At 34.5% G+C, this 24,825-nt stretch overlaps 1 protein-coding gene across 12 annotated transcripts in view; it reads left to right on the plus strand.

Moving 5' to 3' along the window:
- The first annotated feature begins 457 nt into the window (after nucleotides 1-457).
- The window catches only part of LOC111058423, a 34,177-nt gene continuing 9,809 nt past the window's right edge, over nucleotides 458-24,825 (plus strand). For 3 of the 12 annotated variants that reach the window (XM_039443861.1, XM_039443872.1, XM_039443871.1), the window contains exons 1-7: nucleotides 458-576; nucleotides 2,520-2,587; nucleotides 3,324-3,445; nucleotides 4,376-4,478; nucleotides 6,005-6,107; nucleotides 7,098-7,200; nucleotides 18,804-18,887. The gene's annotated coding sequence lies outside the window, so the exon portion shown is untranslated. Of the gene's footprint in view, nucleotides 577-1,176; nucleotides 1,621-2,519; nucleotides 2,588-3,323; nucleotides 3,446-4,375; nucleotides 4,479-6,004; nucleotides 6,108-7,097; nucleotides 7,201-18,803; nucleotides 18,888-24,825 lie in introns of those variants that run through there. The other 9 variants (XM_039443863.1, XM_039443873.1, XM_039443864.1 and 6 more) reach the window with 8 other exon arrangements.

A 24,825-nucleotide genomic window follows, 5' to 3' on the forward strand; every position in this document is an offset into this window, starting at 1 on the left:
AGTAACTAAAATTGTGGAATTGATTGTATTTGTAATATAATGTGATATTTCTCGAAAGTCAATTATGAATTTGTTTCTATTTCGAAAGATTTTCTCTTGATATATCTGTCTGACTTACAAAACGTTTGTTTATGGTCCTTGATTCCACACAACTAATTAAGAAATCAATAATCAAAAATACAATTTTTTAAGTATTTTTGAAGGTTATTTAATTGTTAAATTATAATAATGAAAAGGGATGGTTGATTGGATTGAATTTATCTTTACATATATAATCTCCTGTTTTCCCTCCTCCTTGAACAAATTTTGTCAGAATTTATATGTTTCGTGGAATTACTGAATTTTTACAGAATGTTTGAATTATCTATCGTGAGATTTGTAATTAAAAATTGAAATTAAACAACGGTATTTTGGTGACGGAAGTAGCAAGGAAAGTACCAATATTACCTTCTCCCCACCACCACAAGCCTATTTCTCCATTGTATTGAGTTTGAGTTCTTCATTATAAGATAAGTGCAATTTTAGGCGTCATTTTCAGTGGGATGGTGAAAATATATGATTGAGCTTTTCATAAAGGTAAGACTTTTCAATTATGTTTTCAAACAGCAGGAATAATTCCCAGCAGGTTTTCATTGTTGAACTTAGAGTTCAATTGTTGAACGCATAGTCCAATAAGTTACATTGTTGAGATTCAAATTAATAAAATATTAACACCCTAATGCGCTATCCCCTATTTTGAATGCCACGTTATTTCTATTGAAATCAATTTTATTCTTTCCCTTAAATGTTTGTAAATTGTTGGATTCTAATATTGGATTATTGATCAATTACCCACAGATAACTACTAGTACAGCTGATTTGTAAGGATTTTGTGCTTTTAGGAATAAAATGTTTCATGCTCTATTGTAGAAAAAAATAATAGCCTACAATGAGAATCATAAAATTATGAGAGTCGTGATTTAATTTTGAATCGGTCTAAATTACTTTATAATTATTTTCAAAATTAATTGCTCTTATCTTCTATAATATGTCATTAGCATTCTTGTATAATTTGAATTCTGAATTTTAGATCAATGTTCAAGAAGATAATTCAATGTTAATTTCCAAATTTGTTAGCCTATTTGGTTCCAAAATCCCAATTTCTTATAACCTTTCAATTTTTGGTTATTGAAGCTAAGTATTTTTGGGGTTATGTCACAGTCAGACACAGTACGGTTGAAAAGCTCAAGCTTGTTTTGTAAAATCTATCAATTGGTAACAAAATGCTATTTTAAGTTTACTTTTGTGTATAAACGTTTTAAAAACATATTTATCGGAGTGATGTAGCCTAGTTTTTATCAATAGCATTATTTTCAGCGAACTAGGATAATTTTGAGTTGTGATTGAATTTTCTCCTAACCTATAAAGACATTCTTATCATGTTAACTCAATCGTGTTCTTGCTGGAATATGTCAACTTTTATTACATTTCTCCTATACGATAGCTTGAACAAATGGCTTCGTAAATCTAGTTTGCAATGATTAAATTAAAAATTGAAGAACAAACATAGGTAATTATTTTCTTCAAGATTCCACTGACAATGAAATGACAGAATTTTATCTTCGATCAATATGACTACAGGTAGGCTAATCTCAGGTTATAGTTTAGGTTAATATCTTCTAATTCAAATTATATAACCTAATCAAATTAAAAATTAATGTGAACTAACTTTTATAATTTTGATTGTTAAAAGTTTAAACTTGCTTTTGTACAGTAGGCCTAGGCCTATACATTAGGCCTACATTGTCTAAACAATATAGTTTACTTAGACCTAGGATATCTTTTGTTTGAATTCTTTGATAACATAGTAGTCAACAGTGACTAATTATACGGTTTTTTTGAAAATAGCCTGCCAAAATATTGCAATTTTAAAACAAAAACCTAACCTCAAAATTCAAACTTGCATAGCTGTAGAACTGTAAAACCACCCTAACTTACCCTTTTTACCTTCCAAGCATTTTTAAAACAATTTTTTTCAGAACCATTTTAAGAAGATAGATCAATAAATGTATTTTTATTTGCTCTCTACAAGATAGAAAGTGATGTGCGTGAAGATGCTGTCATGTTATTAGATGATGATTTGATATTTTGATGTATAGATAATTTTAATATTGATAATAGGGACACCAGATACAAAACTGTACACATTTTGTTCAAATTCCACTACAGACCATAATTTACTGTGCAATTTTTTGGAAACTTTACATTTTTCAATGGTGGTTTGCAACATATAGGCTAGTTAGATCTATTACTATAATAGATTGACCATCAATCAGTTCAATTATTAAATTAATAGCCTACATTGAATATATATTTTAAGTAATTTTTGTCAACTGTTTATTTATTTAATAGAAACATACTAGCTAAACCGCTCAGAATAATTATGATTGTTTCCTCAAATGGTCTTAACTGTGATATTATTAATGTTCACCAGGTTAGTAGAAATTTTTCTATGTAGTTTTTTTTTTAATTTTTTACAGGCCTAATATTATCAAGATTATTGACAGTCCTTCACAACTCGTGTAGCTGCTAATACTTATTGTGTTTGGTAAGTTAATTTCTATAATTCTCTTTGTACCTGTTTCTTGTATTATTAGTAAATCAGCTAACCTAACCTTGTTCAGTTAATGCAATATCAACCTTTGAATTAATGCAGTGATTTACGTGGGCTCAAATGCTCGCTAATCTTGGTCATAATTAAATTACCGGTATGTTCATCACTTCATCTTAATCATTATTTTATTGAATAGATATTTACAAGATTAATGACTTGAATAGTAGGCCTATCATTAATAGTATTAGCCTAATATAATAAAAAATGTCTCGACGTACCTGTAATGTTTCTTTGTACCTGTTTCTTGTATTATTAGTAAATCAGCTAACCTAACCTTGTTCAGTTAATGCAATATCAACCTTTGAATTAATGCTGTGATTTACGTGGGCTCAAATGCTCGCTAATCTTGGTCATAATTAAATTACCGGTATGTTCATCACTTCATCTTAATCATTATTTTATTGAATAGATATTTACAAGATTAATGACTTGAATAGTAGGCCTATCATTAATAGTATTAGCCTAATATAATAAAAAATGTCTCGACGTCATTACAGAATTGAAAAAAAATTGATTAGAACTTACCAATCTTAATTTCAAAGTGAATTATAATAAATTGTCAAGTTCTACGACTGTGTAAATTAAATGAAACTATAAAATAAAAATAACATAATTCAAAAATAACATTTATTTGCCGATTGGAGTTTATTTGTTTCTTGTTTTGTTACAGTGAATAGTAACGGTTTTCATAGAAGATGTCTTGAAATAAACTGTGTGTTTATAGGCTGCAACTAGACCATGGTCTAAGTGAAGCAAGAATTTGACATTGCCTCAAAATATTAGCAAATTCAAGTAAGTAGATTTCAATATCTTGAACATGAGGCGTTTCTCAGACGACTTGACAAGGCAAGAAGCTTACCAATTGACTAATTGGGTTGGCCTTCGGGAATCAGTCAATCGGAGAGCTTCCTTCCCTGCCGACTCGTCTGAAAAACACCTCATGTGACTTGGCCCTAATTGTTTCTGTTGATCATCCTCTCAGTTTTTTAAATTTTCCTCTTTGAACATTTCTATTTTCACTCGCACTCTGTTATACTTTTCTAACTATCTTCTTATGTATCTAAATTTGTTTTATATGTGTAGCTTATTAGGTACTTCATTTAGTCACTTTTTGTTATTAAATAGAACTACTAGCAGTTGAATTTCTTCAAAAAATGAATATATATTCATTTACTGTGATCTGTGACAACGAGAGAAGGTTGGTCTGTAACCTTCATGGACCTGCCGAAAGATCTCGTTGTCACAGTGAGTGAATACACTCATTTTTTCAAGAAATTTGACTGCTTGTCGTCGTTCTTTTTAATAACAAAAAAGAGATTTAATAGTAAGCAGTCAACATTGGAGAACTTTATTTAATATTATTATAATATTTATATGTTTTTTATATATGTTAACATACATTTTCTTTATATATATATTTTCTTTTCAAACATATAATATATGTTTCTGACTATCTTTTTTTCTCATTAAATAAAAATATAACTTCACTTTGTTGGTTGTCTCTGTAGGTAACTTTGTTGGTAACTCTGTCTCTGTAGATGAATGTTGGACTTGTGAGAAATTAGCTACCCTATCAGCAAACTTGTTTTGATGTTGAATATCTATTAGTGTCTGATGCTTTTTCTTATCCAAAACTTTTTGGATGTTAGTTTGTGTTATATTTAATACCTTATTCAGTATTTTTAATAGTTGATTAACTGTGTTTTTATTATCGTTTTATAGGCAATACGACAGTGAAGCTCTTGTTGGAAGTAATCAGACGTGTTTTGAGAGTTGAATCGAAGCTTATAACTGTGGAAATTTCTCAATTCTTAATTACAATAAGGTGAGTTTTGGACTTGAGTTGTAAAAACTAGAAATCTCAATCGTGAAAATTTTGGGTGTTGTTTGGTGATATCTATTAAAATATAAAGTGTTTTCTGGTTTTAAATTAAATTAAAATTATAAATATCATAGTTGAAAATTATGTTATGCCGAGTCGCTTGCCAAATGTCTCGCCGAATGGCCAACATGAGCGGATCGTGATCCACACTGCAAAGATGCGTGTAGAATTATGCGCCACGAACTTGATGTGTTTTTTTTTACTTTACTTTCATCAGCTGATGTTTTCTTACTATTTCTGTATTTGTACAGAAACAGTAACATGTTTCTAACTCTTCTTATCTATTTAAATTTGTAGCTTATTAGGTAATTTATTTAGTCACTTTTTTGTTATTAAGTAGAACGACTAGCAGTTAAATTTCTTCAAAGAATGAATATGTTCACTTATTGTTTATTGTTTTTGAAGGGATGGAATCAAGGATCCAAAGGTTCAAAAAACCCCACACGTCAACCGAAGCTTATTGTGTTCCCATGTAGTATGTTAGTTAGGCAAACCAATACCTGTGTTTTTTAAAAGAACCAGGAGTTTTCCCTATACTAACATCCCATTCATCACCTGGTTGCAATCCAGTGTGATATGCTTGGCAGTCTCTTCAGACTGATTAGTTCTCGTGACCTTCGTGAGTACCACTCCTGGCCTTCTTTATAGGTCCTTCCGCTGAGGAAGGGGCGGCCTAGTTGCCTCTAGGGCACCCGGCCACCCTTGACTCAGCCTCTTAACCCACATTCGTGCCTGGAGTTTCGCCCATCTCTGGTCTCTTGAGTTTCTCTTTTTGCCCCTCCGTAACTGCCCTGATGGGGCAGATCCCGAGGGTTTGAAGGCAAGGCAACTTCTGGAGTTGCCTTGAGGTCCATTTTAGTCGCCTCCTACGACAAGCATGGGTACTGTGGGTGAATTCTGGTTTTCAACACATTTTTGAGTACGATGATCGACTCAAAGCTCCCCCAACCCACAGGGGGCAATATATTCACTTACTGTGACAACGAGATTTTTCGGCAGGTCCATGAAGGTTCGGACCTGCCGAAAGATCTCGTTGTCACAGTGAGTGAATACATTCATTTTTTCAAGAAGCTTGACTGCTTGTCGTCGTTCTTTTTAATAACAAAAAAGAGATTTAATAGTAAGCAGTTTGTGATGGAAAACAACATTGGAGAACTTTATTTAATATTATTATATCTTTCTGAATATCTTTTTTCTTATTAAATAAAAATATAACTTCACTTTGTTGGTTGTCTAAATAGCTATGACTACTATCCTAGTACCTAACCCTGTCTCTGTAGATGAAAATTGGACTTGTGAGAAATTAGCTACCCTATCAGCAAACTTGTTTTGATGTTGAATGATAGGCCTATTAGTGTCTGATGCTTTTTCTTATCCAAAACATTTTGGATGTTAGTATTTGTTCAATGTAATACCTTATTCAGTATTTTTAATAGTTGATTATGTGTGTTTTTATTATCGTTTTATAGGCAATACGGCAGTGAAGCTCTTGATGGAAGTAATTAGACGTGTTTTGAGAGTTGAAACAAAGCTGATTACTGTGGAAATTTCTCAATTCCCAATTACAATAAGGTGAGTTCAGGACTTGAGTTGTAAAAACTAGAATTCCTAGTGGTGAAAATTTTAGGTGTTTTTTGATGATATCTATTAAAATATCAAGTGTTTACTGGTTTTAAATTAAATTAAAATTATAAATTTTATAATTGAAAATTATGTTATGCCGAGTCGCTCGCCAAATGTCTCGCCGAATGGCCAACATGAGCAGATCGTGATCCACACTGCAAAGATGCGTGTAGACTTATGCGCCACGAACTTGATGTGTTTTTTTTTTACTTCACTTTTTATCAGCTGATGTTTTCTTACTATTTCTGTATTTGTACAGAGACAGTAACATGCAGATACAATGAGCATAGATAGCATCAGCTGATAAAATGTGAAATTCGCGTGTTAGTGGCGCATAAGTCTGTACGCACCTCAATTCGACCAGAAGACGTCAGTTGGAAAGAGATACTTGTCTTCCCTCGACTCCCCTCGCCAAAAATCTGAACGATGTCGAGCCGAGCGGAGTGAAGCACTACCTCCGTAAACAAAGTCATAGTGTATTCGTGTGACGTCTGCACAGGTAGGGCTCCTACACCAATAAAAACACTAACTGATATAGATCAGCTGAAATCAACACATTTTTATTGGTGTAGGAACCCTACCTGTGCTGACGTCACACGAATGCACTATGGCTTTGTTTACGGAGGTACTGAGTGAAGGTGAGCGATGGCATAGTAGGCATCCTACTTATTAAATAAAAATATAACTTCACTTTGTTGGTTGTCTAAATAGCTATGACTACTGTCCTAGTACCTAACTCTGTCTCTGTAGATGAAAATTGGACTTGTGAGAAATTAGCTACCCTACCAGCAAACTTGTTTTGATGTTGAATGATAGGCCTATTAGTGTCGGATGATTTTTCTTATCTAAAACTTTTTGGATGTTAGTTTGTGTTCAATGTAATACCTTATTCAGTATTTTTAATAGTTGATTATGTGTGTTTTTATTATCGTTTTATAGGCAATACGGCAGTGAACCTCTTGTTGGAAGTAATCAGACGTGTTTTGAGAGTTGAAACGAAGCTCATAACTGTGGAAATTTCTCAATTCTTTATTTCAATAAGGTGAGTTTTGGACTTGAGTCGTAAAAACTAGAATTCCTAGTGGTGAAAATTTTAGGTGTTGTTTGATGATTATTAAAATATGATGTGTTTTCTGGTTTTAAATTTATACTTGAAAATTATGTTATGCCCAGTCGCTCTCACTAACACACTCTCGCCGAGTCGCTCGCCAAATGCCTCGCCGAATGGCCAACATGAGCAGATCGCGATCCACACTTCTTAGATTCGTACAGACTCATGCGCCACGAACAAGCGCCTTTTTACTCTCCATCAGCTGATGCTTTTCTGTATTTGTACAGAAACAGTAAGATACAGATACAATGAGCATAGATAGCTCAGCATCAGCTGATAAAATGTGAAATGCAAGTGTTTGTGGCGCATAAGTCTGTACGCAATTCAATTTGACCAGAAGACGTCAGTGGTAAAGAGCTACTTGCCTTCCCTCGTCTCCCCTCGCCAAAAATCTGAGCGATGTCGAGCCTAGCGGAGTGAAGCACTAATAATGGTGAAAACTATGATTCAAATTCATACAAGCACTGCATTATTTCATTTTATAGGGTCATAAAATTTGATAGATTTTAGCACTGCTACTGCTTTTATATTATCATTAATATGTAACTTTGATGCAGCCTCCACTAAGTTGCAATAAAACCGAAATAGTTTAACTTTGAACAAAAAATAGTATCTATGAATGGTGGTCATTTCATCTGTGCCATAGAGGAACAATAGCGTAAGTAGATATCCCATGACATAGGGCGTTTATGTCGCAACTTTTACTGTTATCTCAAGCCGATTACTGTCGACTATTGTTGATTTTTACTGTTTTCACCGGGTAAGAGTGTATGAACGGCACAATATGAGAGACTACGAGCTTCACACAGCTTCACGGGAAAGAACTACGTGGACTATCGGCTTGAGATAAAATTAAAAGTTGCGACATAAACGCCCTATGCCATGGGATATCTAATTATGCTATTGTTTCTCTATTTCTGTGCTTCCTGTGAATGTGAGAAGTTGTACGTATACTATTTTAAAGTATTTCTGTTTTGAACTACTATTTCAAATCAAAGCTATTGCAACAAGCAAAATATCTTTACCTTTTCCTTTTACACTCAAGGCACAATAAAGTAAGCCTATGTATAAACAAACTACAAGACGATTAAGTATTACCATAGAGAAACAATAGCTAGAGTAGATATCCCATGATTTATGTCGCAACTTTTACTGTTATCTCAAGCCGATAGTTCACGTATTTCTTTCTCAAAAAGGTGTGTGACGTTGGTAGTCTCTCACATTGCGCCGTTCATACACTCTCAACCCGGCTAAAACAGTAAAAATCTACAATAATCGATAGTAATCGACTTGAGATAAGAGTAAAAGTTGCGACATAAACGCCCTGTACCATGGGATATCTACTCAAGCTATTGCTTCTCTATGGTAATACCTTGTACTTGAATTCATAGACCCATGTAAATCTCTTTCCTGTATAGGGCTACTTGTAATATAAATATGAAGAAAATAAAAATCTCAGTACCCTTCTTTTAAAATATTCCATCACAACATGTTTCGGTCATTTATGATCACTTGAAAATGGCATAAATGATCGAAACATGTTGTGATAAAATATTTAAAAAAAAGGGTACTGAGATTTTCATTTTCTTCATATTTACCCATGTAAATATACATGAAGCCAAGTTTCTTCCTTCAAGTTTGGAGAATACTGCTTGAATATAGAGCAAAATAGAAGAAACGAAAAAATACTTAGAATAGAATTCTTTGTCATAAACACATAGTGCAATAGACATAGTCATCAAGAAACAATAGTCATACAAAAGTAACTTAGAATCATTCATTTCTATCTCTATCTCTAAATTGCATTCAATCTCTATTCTCGTTAATTTATTTTTCATACTTTGTAAAATCCGTTGAATTATTAGCGATACTGTCATCTTCTCAGCCTTTTCCCACTCAGGTGGGGTCGGCGTTTCGGGTCACTCGCTTCCAGGAGTCTCGGTCATGGGCTTCGTTTGGTGTTAGTCCCTTCTCTACAAGATCTTGGGCGATACAATTTTCCCATTTCTTCCTAGATCTTCCCCTCTTCCTAGTGTCTTCTTCGACATATAAGTGGTCGATCTTTTTCCCCACATAATCGTCCTCCGAATGTCCGTACCACTGCAGTCTTTTTTCTTTGATATTTCTGTAACCTTTATTCTGTTTCTTATTATTCCATTTCGGATTCTATCCCTTCTATTTCGGCCGCAACTCCACCTCAGCATCTTCATTTCAGTGACCTCCAGTCTGTGTTCAAGGCAGTAGCGGCTCGTGATCTTCTAGCTTGGGGTTCAACCTCATGATCTATTGGAGAGAAAGGTCAATAGGATATAGAGTATTGCGCATAATCAAGTGTAAACGTGATCAATATAATTACACCCCAAAGGTTGAGCTTATTTTCTACAAATATAAATTTTTGTCCTGTTCATATTTTTCTTGTTTGATTTTTACTTCGGGAGTTGGTCACCATATGTTTATTTTACACCTACCCTCAATATTAATATTGTTTGTATTTAACAAATACTGAACCTTATTCATATTTCTTCATCAAAATGCTGTTACGGTAACACAATAAATTATATTCACACTCTCACTAAAAGAAAATGGACACACTAGAAATACTCACGAATACACAAAACACACTAGAAATTACTATATTCTTCTACACGCAAAACAAATTTATATAACGAAAAATGCAGTGAGATCTATCACAACTGTAAACAGTGTATACCCGTAACCATACCGTATAACCTCAAAACTGTCACGCTTAGGCTACTTGTTTACCGCTTTTTTACTGTTTACTGCCACCAAATTTAAATTTATTGGTTATAAGCAAGTTCAAGATGGCACTGTATCCGTATCACGAATACTCACGATTCATTCCGAGGTTTACCGAATGCTTCACTTGCCTCGGCTAGGTTCGGCTACTCTCGGATGAACTCGTGCAAACTTGGTTCACACAGGATTGTGAACCAAATCCGTGCTAGCAAACCGATTCCCCTCCTCCGTTCCACTACCATACCCAGCCCTGTTTTTGGGTTCACATCGGGAAATGAACACTGCTTTCCATCTCCACCATTCCATCGTCATTCCATTCGGTGCTGTTTCAAGCAAGCCACTCCGGGCTCTCAGGCACCGGCCGCAAAACATCGACATTAAGTTTACGTAGATGAAAAATGTTGTGATGTAATTTAATGAGTATAAAGAAATATAATTATTTGAGTTGCAAATTCATCATTGTATAGGAAGCTGATTCAATTCTGGGGGTTCAATGAACCATTGAACACATAGGACGAGCCGCCACTGGTTCAAGGACTGTTCAAGGTCTCCGCTCCGTATGTCAACGCGGGCCGCACGACTGTTTTATAGATTTTTCCCTTTAGTTTTTCATTCATTCTTCTATCACAAAGTATTCCAGTCATTTTCCTCCAATTTATCCAGGCTGTATCATTATACGTATTAATAATTAGCGCTATTGCCGTTCAATGTAAATTCGTGTGTAAGCCAGTATATATCTAGGGTGCTACGACATAAGCAGACAAGTCACAAAATGGTCAAAATGCGTTTTTCGGCCTAACATATTAAAAAAATCATGTTTTTGGACTCAGGGGACCTTGAAACGTATAGAAAACTTGAAATTAGGGTACCTTATTTTTTTTGGAAAGCAATACTTTCCTTACCTATGGTAATAGGACAAGGAAAGTAGAAATAGAGATCTATCGTTTGGTCATAGTAATATAAGTCAATCTTGCTTATTACTGGAGTTATAAGGCTTTTTCCGTAATAGTATAAGTATAAATCTTTATTATGTGATAGGGAAGAAGCATACAAGTCAAGTTAAATCCCTTTAACCCATTTGTTTTTACATCGTCTGCTAGGGAAAAAGCAGACAAGTCAATTTATCCCCCCGTAAACCCAGGTGTATTCTCATCATATGCTGCTGGAGGAAAAGCAGACAAGTCAAAGTTTCTTGAATGGAAATGAATTACATGGAAAAATCAACCATTATAATTATAAATTTTAAGCTGCGTACAACAAAGTTATTAACAAAATATTAATAACTTAATCCTTATGGATTCTATTAGATTGAATATAGCTTATCATGCACATGATGATCAGATGTGTTTGTTATCATTTTTTGCACTCTAATAAAGGAGCTACATGCGTATCGAACGTACCTCCCCAAACCACCAAACCATATTGTAGCAATGATTGCACCAGAGCGAAGTACCCATCTCAGCATTGGTAGCCGAAGATCGATCTTAGTTTGTGCAAATTATAAGATACAAACCTCAATCTATCACACGGTAATCTATTGTTTTCTTCCATTTAAATCCCTGCTCAATTATAACACCCAATATTTCAAGTGACTCGTTCTTTCAATTTCGGGCAATCACAACAACCGTATTAACATCAAATTCATTACAATTAATATGCAATTTCAGTTTACATGCCGTATCTTCCTGGCCAGTTATATTTCTTGAAATGCAATATATTTTGTTTTTTAATATTCAAACTTAGTGAGTTCATATCCAGCCATTTCTTTAGTAAGGAGATGCCCTTGAGGCGGCTCCATACACTTGGTGCCATGTTTCACCGCAAAACAAAGAACAGTATCATCTGCAAAAGAAACACCTCGCCCCCGCTCAGATCCAATTTCAACAATTCATTTACATACAGCAAAATAGGATTGGTGATAAGACTGTACCCTGAGGTAGGCTGTAGCCAGTAGGAGAGTCATTGATAACTTCACTAACTGAGTCATTAATAGTTAGAATCTGTGCCCTACGTGAAAGGTAACTATCAAATAATTTAATGTAGTTCCTCTGATTCCAACCCTTTCTAGTTTACATAATAGCGCTCATGAGATACTGTATCATAGGCCTTGGCCAAATCAATAAAGATAGCATGAGTTTTCTTTCCTTTATTTAAATGATCTGCCACAGAGTTCGAGACTGAATTAAAGCATCGTTAGTACTCTTATTATTTTGAAATCCAAATTGATGATCTTCAATTATCTTATGTGACTCTAAGAATTCCACAATTTGTCTTTTTATTAGCTTCTCCATTATTTTAGTTAATGAACTCAAAATTTTCAATTAAATACGTTGTAATTGAAAGAAAGTGTTAGATGATGATATCTATGTGGGGTTGATTGTTGCTAATTGGAGGCAGCTGCGTTTGCTGGCATTATCACGGGATGCAGAAATAGTCTGCATTGCATAATTGAACTATTAAGTTGAGTCCAGACGGTGAAGAGCGACCCTTCGTTTGCGTGATCCTTTTTGTGGAAGTGATTTTGTGAGTGGATGAAGTGAATAATGGATTATCTTAAATATTTGGATTATTACGAACCAATACCTCAAGTAGGCCAGTACGGTGTCCGAATTTAAACTGAAGAGAAGTGCTGATTGCTCTCAGATTTTCTGCTGATAGTAGTCCACAGAGAGACTGGCGATTTATGTGAGTACTGCAGCATCATATCGCATTGTACGTAGTGTTGCGGCGATAGCTATTATTTGTTAGGTAATGAAAAAATATTACATTAAATTCCTAGCTGGACAATACGCTAGAAAAAACTGAGAAATTGATAAGAATGAATTTCAAATGAACACCAAAAAGGTGAGGAGTTGTTCATGTGTTCACTGTAACGACATTTGAAAGAGTTTAGGAGATTATCTAATCGCAGATGATCATTATAACGACGGTCAAGAGAAGATCGAGACTGAAAAAGGGAGAGAATGGGAGTAAGTGGGGGAAAAAGAGAGAGAGAGAGAGAATGAGATTGATTTTTTCTTCTTCCCCCCTCACACTCTTTCTCTTTCTCTCTCTCTCAGGCATAATATGCCGAATGACCAACATAAGCAGATCGTGATCCACACTGCAGAAATGCGTGTAGAATTATGCGCCACGAACTTGATGTGTTTTTTTTTACTTTACTTTCATCAGCTGATGTTTTCTTACTATTTCTGTATTTGTACAGAAACAGTAACATGCAGATACAATGAGCATAGATAGCATCAGCTGATAAATAGTGAAATTCGAGTGTCTGTGGCGCATAAGTCTGTACGCACTTCAATTTGACCAGAAGACGTCAGTGGTAAAGAGCTACTTGCCTTCCCTCGTCTCGCCCCGACAAAAATCTGAGAGATGTCGAGCCGAGCGGAGTGAAGCACTACCTCCGTAAACAAAGTCATAGTGTATTCGTGTGACGTCTGCACAGGTAGGGCTCCTACACCAATAAAAACCCTAGCTGATATAGATCAGCTGAAATCAACAAATTTTTATTGGCATAGGAACCCTACCTGTGCTGACGTCACACGAATGCACTATGGCTTTGTTTACGGAGGTAGTGAGTGAAGGCGAGCGATGGCATAGTAGGCATCCATACGCTCGTCGTCATTTGTAGAGACACTCGGCGAGAGTGAAGCGCCGGCATTAGCTTGGAAGTAGATACTCGGCGAGAGTGAAGCTCCGGCATGAGCTTGAAAATATAATATCAAATTTAAAATTAAACTAATGATTTGTGATTCAAATTCATACAAGCACTGCATTATTTAATTTTATAGGGTCATAAAATTTGATAGATATTAGCACTGCTAGTGTTTTTATATTATCATTAATATGTAACTTTGATGCAGCCTCCACTAAGTTGCAATAAAACCGAAATAGTTTAACTTTGAACAAAAAATAGTATCAATGAATGGTGGTCATTTCATCTGTGCCTTAGAGGAACAATAGCGTAAGTAGATATCCCATGGCATAGGGCGTTTATGTCGCAACTTCTACTGTTATCTCAAGCCGATTACTGTCGACTATTGTTGATTTTTACTGTTTTCACCGAGTAAGAGTGTATGAACGGCACAATATGAGAGACTACGAGCGTCACACAGCTTCACGGGAAAGAACTACGTGGACTATCGGCTTGAGATAACAGTAAAAGTTGCGACATAAACGCCCTATGCCATGGGATATCTAATTATGCTATTGTTTCTCTATGTCTGTGCTTCCTGTGAATGTGAGAAGTTGTACGTATAATATTTTAAAGTATTTCTGTTTTGAACTACTATTTCAAAGTAAAGCTATTGCAACAAGCAAAATATCTTGACCTTTTCCTTTTACACTCAAGGCACAATAAAGTAAGCCTATGTATAAACAAACTACAAGACGATTAAGTATTACCATTGAGAAGCAATAGCTTGAGTAGATATCCCATGGTATAGAGCGTTTATGTCGCAACTTTTAATGTTATCACAAGCCGATAGTTCACGTATTTCTTTCTCAGAAAGGTGTGTGACTTTGGTAGTCTCTCACATTGTGCCGTTCATACATTCTCACACGGCTAAAACAGTAAAAATCTACAATAATCGATAGTAATCGATTTGAGATAACAGTAAAAGTTGCGACATAAACGCCCTATTCCATGGGATTGCTTCTCTATGGTATTACCTTGTACTTGAATTCATACACCCATGTAAATATACATGAAGTCAAGTTTCTTCCTTCAAGTTTGACGAATACTGCTTGAATATAGAGCAAAATAGAAAAAAACGAAAAAATACTTCGAATAGAATTCTTTGTCATAAACACATAGTGCAATAGACATAGTCATCAAGAAATAGTATTCATACAAAAGTCACTTGAAATCATTCATATATCTATCTCTATCTCTAATTGCATTCAATCTCTATTCTCATCAATTAATTTTTCATACTTTGTAAAATTCGTTGAATAATTGGCAATACTGTCTTCTTCTCAGCCTTTTCCCACTCAAGTGGGGTCGGTGTTTCGAGTCGGTCGCTTCCAGGAGTCTCGGTCGTGGGCTTCGTTCGGTGTTAGTACCTTCTCTACAAGATCTTGGGCGATACAATTTTCCCATTTCTTCCTAGATCTTCCCCTCTTCCTAGTGTCTTCTTCGACATGTAAGTGGTTGATCTTTTTCCCCACATAATCGTCCTCCCTTCTCTCCACATGTCCGTACTACTGCAGTCTATTTTCTTTGATATTTCTGTAACCTTTATTCTGTTTCTTATTATTCCATTTCGGATTCTATCCCTTCGATTTCGGCAGCAACTCCGCGTCAGCATCTTCATTTCAGTGACCTCCAGTCTGTGTTCAAGGGCTGTTCAAGGTCTCCGCTCCGTATGTCAACGCGGGCCGCACGACTGTTTTATAGATTTTTCCCTTTAGTTTTTCATTCATTCTTCTATCACAAAGTATTCCAGTCATTTTCCTCCAATTTATCCAGGCTGTATCATTTAAATGTAAATTCGTGTGTAAGCCAGTATATATATCTAGGGTGCTACGACATAAGCAGACAAGTCACAAAATGGTCAAAATGCGTTTTCCGGCCTAACATATTATTAGTAGTTCTGTGAACTGTAGACCTCACGCAGTATTCTCATCCACAAGTACCTGATTGAAACTATAGACCTTATGGAAATAAAGCAATAGACTGGCTTCTCCACACATCTGTTTAATCACTTGTCAGCTGATTTATGATGAATAATTCTATAATCTGATTTTTACTCTAATATTGGCGTATAAAGGAGGCTCCTTCTTCCTTTTATAGGGTCATAAAATTTGATAGATTTTAGCACTGCTACTGCTTTTATATTATCATTAATATGTAACTTTGATGCAGCCTCCACTAAGTTGCAATAAAACCGAAATAGTTTAACTTTGAACAAAAAATAGTATCTATGAATGGTGGTCATTTCATCTGTGCCATAGAGGAACAATAGCGTAAGTAGATATCCCATGACATAGGGCGTTTATGTCGCAACTTTTACTGTTATCTCAAGCCGATTACTGTCGACTATTGTTGATTTTTACTGTTTTCACCGGGTATGAGTGTATGAACGGCACAATATGAGAGACTACGAGCGTCACACAGCTTCACGGGAAAGAACTACGTGGACTATCGGCTTGAGATAACAGTAAAAGTTGCGAAATAAACGCCCTATGCCATGGGATATCTAATTATGCTATTGTTTCTCTATTTCTGTGCTTCCTGTGAATGTGAGTTGTACGTATACTATTTTAAAGTATTTCTGTTTTGAACTACTATTTCAAATCAAAGCTATTGCAACAAGCAAAATATCTTTACCTTTTCCTTTTACACTCAAGGCACAATAAAGTAAGCCTATGTATAAACAAACTACAAGACGATTAAGTATTACCATAGAGAAACAATAGCTTGAGTAGATATCCCATGGTTTATGTCGCAACTTTTACTGTTATCTCAAGCCGATAGTTCACGTATTTCTTTCTCAAAAAGGTGTGTGACGTTGGTAGTCTCTTACATTGCGCCGTTCATTCACTCACCCGGCTAAAACAGTAAAAATCTACAATAATCGATAGTAATCGACTTGAGATAACAGTAAAAGTTACGACATAAACGCCCTATACCATGGGATATCTACTCAAGCTATTGCTTCTCTATGGTAATACCTTGTACTTGAATTCATACACCCATGTAAATCTCTTTCCTGTATAGGGCTACTTGTAATATAAATATGAAGAAAATAAAAATCTCAGTACCCTTCTTTTAAAATATTCTATCACAACATGTTTCGGTCATTTATGATCACTTGAAAATGGCATAAATGACCGAAACATGTTGTGATAAAATATTTTAAAAGAAGGGTACTGAGATTTTCATTTTCTTCATATTTACCCATGTAAATATACATGAAGCCAAGTTTCTTCCTTCAAGTTTGGAGAATACTGCTTGAATATAGAGCAAAATAGAAGAAACGAAAAAATACTTAGAATAGAATTCTTTGTCATAAACACATAGTGCAATAGACATAGTCATCAAGAAACAATAGTCATACAAAAGTCACTTAGAATCATTCATATCTATCTCTATCTCTAAATTGCATTCAATCTCTATTCTCGTTAATTTATTTTTCATACTTTGTAAAATCCGTTGAATTATTAGCAATACTGTCATCTTCTCAGCCTTTTCCCACTCAGGTGGGGTCGGCGTTTCGGGTCACTCGCTTCCAGGAGTCTCGGTCATGGGCTTCGTTTGGTGTTAGTCCCTTCTCTACAAGATCTTGGGCGATACAATTTTCCCATTTCTTCCTAGATCTTCCCCTCTTCCTAGTGTCTTCTTCGACATATAAGTGTTCGATCTTTTTCCCCACATAATCGTCCTCCGCATGTCCGTACCACTGCAGTCTTTTCTCTTTGATATTTCTGTAACCTTCATTCTGTTTTTTATTATTCCATTTCGGATTCTATCCCTTCTAGTTAGGTCGCAACTCCACCTCAGCATCTTCATTTCAGTGACCTCCAGTCTGTGTTCAAGGGCTGTTCAAGGTCTCCGCTCCGTATGTCAACGCGGGCCGCACGACTGTTTTATAGATTTTTCCCTTTAGTTTTTCATTGATTCTTCTATCACAAAGTATTCCAGTCATTTTCCTCCCAATTTATCCAGGCTGTATAATTATAAGTATTAATAACTAGCGCTATTGCCATTCAATGTAAATTTTGTGTAAGCCAGTACATATCTAGGGTGCTAGGACTTAAGCAGACAAGTCACAAAATGGTCAAAATGCGTTTCCGGCCTAACATATTAAAAAAATCGAGATCTATCGTTTGGTCATAGTAATATAAGTCAATCTTGCTTATTACTGGAGGTATAAGGCTTTTTCCGTAATAGTATAAGTATAAATCTTTATTATGTGATAGGGAAGAAGCATACAAGTCAAGTTAAATCCCTTTAACCCATTCGTTTTTACATCGTCTGCTAGGGAAAAAGCAGACAAGTCAATTTATCCCCCGTAAACCCAGGTGTATTCTTATCATATGCTGCTGGAGGAAAAGCAGACAAGTCAACGTTTCTTGAATGGAAATGAATTACATGGAAAAATCAACCATTATAATTATAAATTTTTAAGCTGCGTACAACAAAGTTATTAACAAAATATTAATAACTTAATCCTTATGGATTCTATTAGATTGAATATAGCTTATCATGCACATGATGATCATATGTGTTTGTTAAGTTCCTTTCAATCTAATAGAATCTATAAGGATTGAGTTATTAACATTTTGTTAATAACTTTGGTGTAAACGCGGCTTAAAAATTTATAATGGTTGATTTTTCCTTGTAATTTAAGAAATTCGAGAAACTTTTCCTTGTCTGCTTCTTCTCCAGCAGCAGATGATGAGAATACACATGGGTTTACGGGGGGATAAATTGACTTGTCTGCTTTTTTCCCTAGCAGACGATGTAAAAACACATGAGTTACAGGGATTTAACTTGACTTGTATGCTTCTTCCCTATCACATAATAAAGATTTATTCTTATACTATTACGGAAAAAACCGTATGCATGAATAAATAAATAAAATTGAACCCTGTAAATGTGATTCATGGGAAGATAGAACATGATTTTACACACACTCTAATTCCAATATTTAATGTCTTGGAAACCAAATATTTAATGTGTTGAAACCAAAAATTTAGACACGAAACAATATGAATTATTGTACTTTTGATTAGTACACGGATTGGAAATAAACCAGATCTTGTGTTTTCAGAATATGAAATTACTACTGATGATACGGAATCGCTGAGACCAGAATTGTTCAAGTGATGCGGCCTCTCTGAATCCTGCCAATAAGGTAATACACATTCTTAGAAAGTGTAGTGTGTAGTGGTAGTATATTTTCTGTATTTAGTTGCAGTTGAATACTTTACACTGTAGGAATTATCCATAATCTTTATTATCAAACGAGAATCCAAATTCAATTCTGTAAATCACCCCGAAGACTTCTGCTACTGCAAATATTGACAACAGGGTAAACAGCTAGATGGAATAGTAGCGCTCATCGAATTTCCATCTATAGTGAGGTCCACGTTATAATGGCAGTGAAGAAAGATAGGAGAAAAACGTTGCCAAGTCTCTCCATTTTGCCACTGACTGTACACAGCTGTTATTCAATTCATCCCATTAAATTTAATTTGATAATAATTATCATTTTCTTGATAAAATAATCAAATTAAAGTAAAAATTATCAAGAAAATATATTTTTTCATAATTTGATTCAAAAATTTGCTTCCATAACTGAGATCAAATTTTTATTTTGATACAAACCTGAAATGGCGGCTAATTTAAAAAGCTGTGATACAACAATCTGAATTTCAAAACAACAGAAATCAAGTTATTTGGTAGGCATTCTATTCCAATTTCTTTTAAAAATAATACAAAAATAGAAATCCTATTCAAAAATAAGTAATTTCAATAGATTAATTCTGAAATAACTTTTCAATATTATTTATACCGGTACGAGTAGGTCTAACCTATACGTGTAGGCTAACTGAAGCATGGATGAAGTCTAGGATGGTTAGTTATCAACTTTAAAATGTCATTTCAGGTATTTTAATTTGTGTTTCTCTCATACTAATGTTTGAAAATTATTTTATTGTTTCAAAAATACATTTTAAATCAACGACTTGTGTACTCAAGTATTTTGATATCCATGATATCCTATACTATTAAACGAGCAATTTCTTTTTATATGTTTATAGGCTATATATGTATGTGACCGGATCTCGAAAACGGCTCTAACGATTCTCACGAAATTTAGATCAAAGTAGGTTCATGATATGAAAATTCGATCGCACTAGGTCTAGAAGAAAAAAATGGCGGCTGAGAATTGTTTGTTCACTTTTGTACAGTCACTGTCAAAAGTAAAAATAAAATATTCTGGCAAATAGACAACATTGCAAAGCGTGAGAGAGATAGTGCTATATGTTTTGTTGTATGATAGAAAAGGACAGCAACAGTATTGTCAATCGTACACTGCCATTATAATGTGGACCTCACTATAGCTGTTTACCCTGTTGTTAATATTTGTAGTAGCAGAAGTCTTCGGGGTGATTTTCAGCATTCATTTTGGATTTTCGTTTAATAATAATTATAATTTCATTAGCATTTGAATAAATGCAATATCTCAGTAATTTCCATCTGTATCCATAATCTATTACAAACTAGACGGATATGGCGAAGCGAAGCGAGCCTGACGGCTAGTCTATTATATAATAAAGGAAATGATTGGCTTATACACGTATGGGATAGTAGATTCACGAATCATCACGTCTGAACTACTCAACTGATTAGCTTTTTTGCATACTGATTATTAATTTACCGAGGATGGTTCCAGGCCTATTTTAAATTCAATATTTTAGTAGGACAAGTTATTAATTAGACCCTTGCAGAGCACGGGTTACCTGCTAGTGATCAAATTTATAGAGAGATTTGGTTCGAAAGACATGAAAATTTATTTACCTAGAGTTTTTGAGCAATAAACAATTTTTTCTTCCATGATCCCTTTCTTATTTATTTAGCGTATGGCAGATACACAACAAATATATAACTAATGAGTCTCAAATGCCTACATATACACTGTATATTTCCAATTCTTTGAGATGTTGTGTAGTTTTCGGTCAGGAGAACATAAGTTTGTCTGTTCCATTATTTGCTAGTCCATTTAGCGTTATTCCTTTCTAAAAGGAGTCGATATTTGCGGGTCGCAATTAGTAAGGGGCCTAATCGCAAAACAAAACTTTCATAGATGATTCTTTTTATTTCATTCAGGTAGCTGTAGAGGTGCATTTACATTAGTCAAGTTTACTTGAATTGAAGTTTTGTATAATTTGAATGTTTTTTGGAAACTTGAAGTAGAGTTAACAAGAACAGAAGGTTGAAGCCACTAAACCAATGTAGACCCTTCTTCAAGTTTTGTAGATGTTGAACATGTTTGACTTTTGTGCCTATTATTTTTATGATTATATTATTAAATATATTAATCTATATTGTGTATATATTTGAGATTGCAGTAAAGTTTCTCATCATAAATAGAGAATTGTCCATCTGTTTCAAGCACATCTCCAACCTTGACGTCTAGAGATTTTGTTTATATCTTAGTGCCGGTTGCACAAAAGCCTGTTAAATTTCAATCGTTATTAATTTCACAAGAAGCAATCAAAGAAGCCTTCTTCACGAAAATCCTGGTTCTTGTGAAATTAATCACGATTAAAATTTAACCGGCTGGTATGCAACCGGACCCTAAACTGACAATGTTAGGTTAGGCGCACACCAGTTGGTCAAGACAAGACAAGACATGATCAGACACATTACTTTACATAGTTGCTTATGACGCAACACACACTGATTAGTCATTGAAATTGGACATGAATCCATAAGCAACTATGTGAAGTATTGTGAGTGAACGTGTCTGATCATGTATTGTCTTGTCTTGACTAACTTAGTGCCAGTGCCTAGAGCCAGCCTTAGAGCTTTTGTGCCTAGCCTTAGTAAAAAAATTTGATCTTGTTTGTGTAGTAGCTTTGGTGATGGTATATTGCTGTAGTATATTGATTGGTAGTGTATATTGGTGGTAGTATATTGGGATAGAAGAATAGATGGTTGCCATGTCTAATAACATGACTTAAAATTGTCACATAATCTAAAGAATTAAGAAACCAGTTTCGGTTGCTACACCATTATTAATTTCTGGTAGACTGAAAGCTTGTGAATTAATTTATTTACAACAGTATGTGATCACACGGGAAAATCCCAAAAATTGCTACCCAATCAAGATAATAATCAAGGTGAATATAATCAGAGAAATAAGTTTATGATACACTATATTCTGTTTTCTATCGAGCGGCAGAATTTATCATGTAAATGGAACCATATTATGATTGGTATGTATTAACGTTTTTGTTGAGGGCTACCCTTATTTATCTGGAAATTAGAAAATCTAAGTATCCTTTTTTGAAAACTTTACGTTATTAATCACTACATGTTTCAATATATTTAGTCTCATACATTTTCAAGTGACTGAATCACTAATATGTCAAACATCTTGTGACTAATAAAGTATAGCTTTAAAAAAAGAATACATAAATTGTTAAATTCTCAGATTGGTATTGGTATATGGCAGCCAATGAATCATATGGTTAAATTTATACGTTTTATGGCCGGTCGGAAGTACTAGGGCGAGCGAGAAAACAAAAAATGCTTTCAAACGTGTAGGGACACATACTACGGCACCGCGTCAGCACCGTCACCGTGTTTGTTGCCCGAGCCGTGCCCGCGCCGTCACCGACTAGTTCAGTTTACTTTTTGACGGTGACGGTGCGGGTTCGTTTAACATGAAGAGTGAAAATCTTATTGAAGAATACGGAATTTTCCAGTTTTGTACGATCAAAGTGATGAGAAATATGGTTGAACGGAAAAATTTGTTGAACCATAAGTAAAAGTGGAACCAAATAATAAGTTAAGCCAAAGGTATAATAGACATAATATTATAATAAATAATAAAATAAACAATATAAAGTATAAAAGGAGGAACCCGTGACTGTGTCTTGAATTTTAAATTTGAAACTACGTTTAGATACATAAGGCAGAACATAATAATTTTATTGCTGGTATATATTTCCGATACATGACTGTTTTTGTATCGTTATGCACCGAAATATATACCAGCACTATGATTCTCATCATAAAGTTTAAAATTGAAAAATATGAATTTGAATCGGATGTAAGAAGATGTTGATAGTGTTAATATTATTAACAATAGTTTAACACATTCAGAAATCAGAACACAGTAGCACTACAGAACTGAGACACTGCTGCCGCTCGGCTGTCGCACGGATATGTGTGTTCTCCTACCACCATCACCGTGTCGCGGACGTAGCTCGGCCGTACGTCGGCGCGGGCTCGGTGCGGTTATATGTGTCCCGACCTTTATTTTAAATGGTGTCGCAAACGAAACTGGATTGTCTATAGTATAATAAATCAAAGGTTGTTACAATTATTGCAAGTTGTCTTGTCTGAAACTATGTATCAACAATTCCGAATTTTCAAAATTGATGAACACCCATAATATTATAATCTGAATAAAACAAATTGAGATTCTAACAAATTATCCGTGTTACATAATTGTTCTAAATTCGAATCTTTCTATTCAAGATTAAAGTCATACTATGACTGTATGTATTAAATTTGACGACACAGTCTCAAGTTGAGACTCTTAACAAAATATCCGTGATGCCTAATTCTGCTAAATTTCAATCTTTTCATTCAAGATTAAAGTCATACTATGACTGTATGTATTAAATTTGACGACACAGTCTCAAGTTGAAACTCTTAACAAAATATCCGTGATGCCTAATTCTGCTAAATTTCAATCTTTTCATTCAAGATTAAAGTCATACTATGACTGTATGTATTAAATTTAACGACACAGTCTCAAGTTGAGACTCTTAACAAAATATCCGTGATGCCTAATTCTGCTAAATTTCAATCTTTTCATTCAAGATTAAAGTCATACTATGACTGTATGTATTAAATTTGACGACACAGTCTTTGATGACTTTCAATGTCATTTTGAAGTCCATGCAGAGTTGTCTGTCAATATTTGATCTATCTGTATTGAGATATTTTATTGTTAAAAAATGTCCATTTGTTTGGACTTTTAATGTCATTTCGAAGTCTAAGTTATATAATTTAAATGATTCACAAGTCCATATACCCCTTTGAGAGGAGGTCAGTGGCTTCTAAATCATCTATCCATCTATCTTTCTATGTAGAGTTGTCAAATTTTGATCTAGGCCAATTTTTGATCTTCTAGTCTATCTTCTATCGCCTATCTAGGCCTATCTAATTTTCTTGATAAAAATGTCCATTTGTTTTGTTCTCATAGAAATATGTTTCTATCTTACAAATTCGGTTCCCAACTGAGTAATTGCAGTCACTCTTTGAGGGAGCTTTAGTGAGATCATATTCAAGCTGTCAGTATTGTTTGAATGGGAAGCTTGTATGTTATTTATAAGGAATGCTGACAGTTTGGAGTAAATCTCTGCATTTGCTTTTTGTGAAATTTCCTTATTTTTTTATTTACCTTTTTATACTTTTACCTTTTTATGCTTTTTGTGATTTACCTTATTTATTTGTTCATTCGTGTTTGGGTAAAAATAAAACTTGCCTTTGTGATTACTTTATTTCTTTGTTCGTTCGTGTTTGGGTGAAAAGAAAATTTGATTACAACACACATGATTTACCTCCGTCTTTTTACATGAGAAGTGTATTTATTATTGTCTTTTTTCTTCAGGGCTACTTTTGATATAAATAAAAATATAAATCTCAGTATCATTTTATATTATTTTGTCACATGTTTCGGACATTAAGGCCCACCGCAAAGTAGACCCACGCTAATCCACGAAAAGCAACCCACGCCGTGGGATGTTTTGTAAACCATTGCTGTAGAATTATGCATAATCAACCAGCTGACAAGTGGATTATTCATTGCATGTATTACACAGATGTCTAGAGAAGCCTAGCAATGGTTCACAAAACATCCCACGGCATGGGTTGCTTTTCTTGGATTAGCGTGGGTCTACTTTGCGGCGGTCCGATACATGTTGTGACAAAATAATTTAAAAGGGTACTGAGATTTATATTTTTATTTTCATTTATGTTATTTATATGTCTACAAATTGTGTGTTGGTGTTTCCATACATTTATGCTTAATGCACTGTCTACTAATTGTT

Source organism: Nilaparvata lugens, unplaced genomic scaffold (genome assembly GCF_014356525.2).
Source record: "Nilaparvata lugens isolate BPH unplaced genomic scaffold, ASM1435652v1 scaffold1920, whole genome shotgun sequence".
Lineage (NCBI taxonomy): Eukaryota > Metazoa > Arthropoda > Insecta > Hemiptera > Delphacidae > Nilaparvata > Nilaparvata lugens.